This window comes from Akebia trifoliata, chromosome 16 (genome assembly GCF_017979445.1).
Source record: "Akebia trifoliata isolate Shusen 1 chromosome 16, ASM1797944v1, whole genome shotgun sequence".
Classification (NCBI taxonomy): Eukaryota; Viridiplantae; Streptophyta; class Magnoliopsida; order Ranunculales; family Lardizabalaceae; genus Akebia; species Akebia trifoliata.
In genome coordinates, this window is record NC_141390.1 from 23,290,811 (window position 1) to 23,295,161 (window position 4,351).

Below are 4,351 nucleotides of genomic sequence, written 5' to 3' on the forward strand. Positions count from 1 at the left end.
GAGGATGATCTCTACGGTGAGGAGATCATCCCCACCAAAAATCAGCTCATTCCAAAACTTCTAACCCCATCAAAAATGGTTTACAAAAAAGGGACGGTCCACGATTTTTCAACTTGTAAATATGGGGCTAAAAATTTCAGAATGGGCTGATTTTTGGTGAAGATGATCTTCTAATCATAGAGATCATCCTCACCAAAAATCAGCTTATTCCAAAATTTCTAACCCATGTAGGACAAAATACGTTTGTTAAAGTGTAGGGTAAAGCTTCGGGTGTTGAACATTTCCCTATATATATATATAGGTCCCATTCGCTGGCTAACGGTTTGGCAAACTTTTTGGCAAACAGTTTCAGATCGTTCGATATAACGTGATCCGATGGACGAGATTAAATCTCGCAGCGATTTAACTTAAACGTATAATTTATAAATTTATTGAAGCGCCATCCCTCAATTTATCAATATTTAATCTAAAGTCCTTCTTCTCTTTAAACCCGAGAGCAACAGAGAACAGACGTTCTCTTCGACTCAAGAGAAAATCTCGATCTCTCTCATCTTCTCTCGCTGAACAGACCCTCTCTCTCACTCTTTCATTCTCTCTCGCTCTCGCTGACCACCCTTCTCGAACGTCTTTGCAACGACCTCGCTGCAACTACCTTCATCTCGACCTCGCTGCAGCCACAAAAGCCTCTCCATTTCTCGCTGCAACTCCCTCTTGACGAAGACAGGTACTCTCTCTCTCTCCCTCCTCCCATCACTCTTTTATATTAATTTGATTTCTTTCGATTAATTTGATTTCCGATTTGATGGAGACAAAAAATCCGTAATTGTTTAGGGTTTTTTATTTATTCCGGAATTGGTTGTAGTTTGTTGAAAATGATTGTTACTTACTACTACTTAATGCTCACAAACACTTACATTACTTGAGGTTATGAAATAATAAGCAAAATATATCAGAAATCACTTAGAATGCCCTTCAATGGAACTATTGAACTTGCTTGAGTTTTAAGGAGAAGACTTCACCATCAATTATCCAGGTTATTTATTTATTTTATTTTTTTATATCTTAAATTCCTCCAAAAAAAAACTGAACTGAAGGCATGAAACTTTGTTTTTTTGCTTGGATTTTTCTTTTTATTTTATTTTATAGAAGAGAGAAGAATTTGGTGATGGCACTTGTTCAAATTTGCAGTTCAAGTTTGTGGATTTTCGGAAATAGAAGAAGAAGAAGAAATGATACAAAAATAAGAGGTGTTGCCTCCTCGGAGGATTTGAAAAAGGTGAAGTTGGGAGAGTCTGACTTGAAGGTCACAAAGCTTGGGATTGGAACTTGGTCATGGGGTGACACCAGCTACTGGAACAACTTTGAATGGGATGGTAATTAATGCTCTTTTGCTTCTTTTTTTTATTTTTATTTTTTAATATTGTACCAAAATACATAATCTCATTGTCAATTGTTCTTATTGTATGTTCAAGGAGAAATTTTAGGATTTTGCCTACAACTCTACAAATATGGGATTTTGCTTGTTGTTTTACCATCCCTGTCGAAGAAGAATTATTCTTCTTTCTTTTGTGTCTACATAGAGTTCAGCATGATTAATATCCTTTTTGTGCTTTGATGCTCCAAATCAATTACAATCTCTTACTAGCTCTTTTAGTTGTTTATAAAAAATGATAGATCATGATAGAAAGATGGAGATTTGTGTTTTAAAAGTTTTAGAAATTAACACTTTGAGGAAACCTTCAACGTGGTTTGGCTTCGTTGTTTTTTTAAAAACTTTAACGTGTAAGGAGTTTCAATGTGTATGAGGCATAAGGATTAAATTTTTTGTGTTAATATTGTATAAATTTATCCAATAGAAATTTGTCTGTTGGTAGTGATATTTAGAAGACTACATGTGGTTACTCTTTTGTCATCCTTAATACAAATTGGACTATGGTTGAATGGATGATCTCCTCATGCTCACAAAATGGAAATATTCAGTTTTGTTATTTTTGTACCTATTTCAAGTGATATTTTGAAGATTGAAGAGCATGTAATCTATGTTTTTGCTTGCAGTATGAAGGCCCACTAAGAGACGATCCTAATGTTCATGGTGTCACTCGGCCCAAAAAGTGTGCTACAAGGCATTTGAAGTGTTGTGGCATAAAGCTTTTCATGTCATGGTGGGTCATCAAATTCGCGTTTTTCTAGGTGAGCAGTTGCTAAGCTTTTACCTTGTTTTTGCCTAGGAGCTAAGGCCGGAATGATGGTGGTTTCTTCATGTTTCCCTGATTCATTTTTATTTTGTGCCTAGTTGAGTTTATATTTATGAAATATAATTTATCTCAATTGTTGGAAACAACATTGGCAATGCTAATCAAAACTCGTTCAACAAGCGATGTAATAGCTAATCAAAACTCATTCAACAAGCGATGTAATATATTGACAAGACACTGATATTGAAACTCATGTAAAACTAATCAAAACACTCAACAGTGTATCTGCTGGAAAGGTGAGAAATATTGATGGGTCCAACGGTGTCCTGTTAGCTTATCCTTTTATAGAACTTGTTGGTTTTGTTTTCTTTTGGGAATTTTAATTGAATTATTTGTCACTTTTAGATATATGTTGAAATAGAGAGGGCACGGCTAATCAAGAAACTTGTAAAGATTGAGGAAGAATAGAGTCATGTTGCTGAAGCTACTGATTTGATGCAAGAAATTGTTGTAAGTATCGCTAGAAACTACAAAGCATTATAAAACTTCTTTTTGATAGGAGCTTTATTTAGTGACCTATGCTGGTTTGGTTATTTTCTTTTTGATATAGACAAAAAATTCATGCACCCCCTATAGTAATGCCTTCTAATGACTATACTATGTTACAGGTGGAAACATTTGGAGCAATGGCGAAGACAGAAAAGATAGTATTCATCCTTGACCAAGTATTGGCTTTATTTTCTCTGTTATTAGATTATCATGGAAGGACTCAATTAATAAACGAATATTTTCTTTATTTGTATAAGGAGGGGGGTTTCAATAAAGGGATATTTTCTTTTAAGATAAGTGCTGATGATAATTTATATGCCTACTGACTTGTTGAAATTCAAAAAATTCCAGGTTTGTTTGTGTTTAGACTGTCAAGATTATGTGCACACAGATCCTCTCAAGGAACATTTCAAATCCTATGAAAACCAAAGAGTAGTGGATCTCTTTTTACTAATAAAAATCTTTTAAGACATTATCAAGTCTTGAGTAACAACCTAGACTACCTTGAAAATTAAAATGTTCAGCATTGATCCAAATCCAATCCAACAAGATATCAGATTGAAACCTTATCAGACTCCAAAACATCGAAGTTACTGAATCAGAACGGATCAGATTTCAAGCCTGATCCCACCCATTGACAGGATCCACACTTTTTTGGAAAAACATGCTCGGATGTTTTGAAGTTTCTTTTGTGTTTTCCATGTATGCAATATGCCAAATTGAAAGCGCCCTCGATCCGCGGGGTGTACGGATCCGCTTTTGACCCTTGAGGTTTGGGAGTCGCCACCTAGTTATTACGGTCTAGGAAGCGATCAATGACTCTAAACAGATAAAGGACTAATCTAGAACAGAAAAAACTAAATTCGGGGATCATGTTACGGGGTTGGAAAGTGTTAGGCACCAACCCCGCCCGACCAAAGTCGGTCTCTACTAACTTTCCAAATAGGTTACATTGCTAAAAAACCTAGATAATAATAAAATAAAAAATTAGAAGTTATACCTTTCCGATAGCAAAGACTTTGTTCTCTCAGATCTGAAAAAAATTGCTCCTTGTACCGTACTTCTTGCTTTGTTCTGTTTCCGGATTTGATTTCCGATCTCCGAGGCAAGGTATCTCTTCTTTCTTGGATCTGAATTCTTCGAGTTTTTTAATGGATTTTGAAGTGTTTTTGGAGGACTTTTACGTGTTTTCTAGGCTAAAATCGAAGGAGGGATGTTAGGTAAGGAGTTGGGGCTTCAAAACTAGGGTTTATGGGAGGCTAGAGGGACTTTTTAGACCTACTTCTCTTAGGGTTTATGATTTTATACGAAAATAGGGTGTGAGCACCTTTATTTATAGAATATTTTAAGGGTTGATTTGGATAGAGTTAGTATTTAATTAGAGTTCTTTTAGTTAAAGTTGTGTTTTAGGTAGAATTGTATTTTAATTAGAATTGTTTTAGGTAGAATTGTTTTTTAGTTAGAACTCTATTAGATAGAGTTTTTATTTAATTAGAATTCTATTATGATTTTGACTTGGTCTTATTTGATTGACTTTTGATATTTTGACTTTAGTCTTAATTGATTGACTTTTAATATCTTGACTTCAGTCTTGCTTAATTGACTTT

The 4,351-nt window shown here is 34.8% G+C and overlaps 1 long non-coding RNA gene across 3 annotated transcripts; it reads left to right on the forward strand.

Annotated features, from left to right (window-relative positions):
- The first annotated feature begins 369 nt into the window (after window positions 1-369).
- Window positions 370-3,605, forward strand: LOC147382940 (uncharacterized). Of its 3 annotated transcripts, none has more exons than XR_015173231.1 (5): window positions 370-724; window positions 1,189-1,373; window positions 2,056-2,190; window positions 2,601-2,705; window positions 2,864-3,048. It is a non-coding gene; the product is annotated as an uncharacterized LOC147382940 (long non-coding RNA). The 3 variants fall into 3 exon arrangements; XR_015173232.1 differs by lacking the exon at window positions 370-724 and adding an exon at window positions 751-1,033 and having other exon boundaries at window positions 1,147-1,373; window positions 2,056-2,491; window positions 2,864-3,605; XR_015173230.1 differs by lacking the exon at window positions 370-724 and adding an exon at window positions 758-1,033 and having other exon boundaries at window positions 1,147-1,373; window positions 2,864-3,040.
- The last annotated feature ends 746 nt before the right edge of the window (window positions 3,606-4,351 follow it).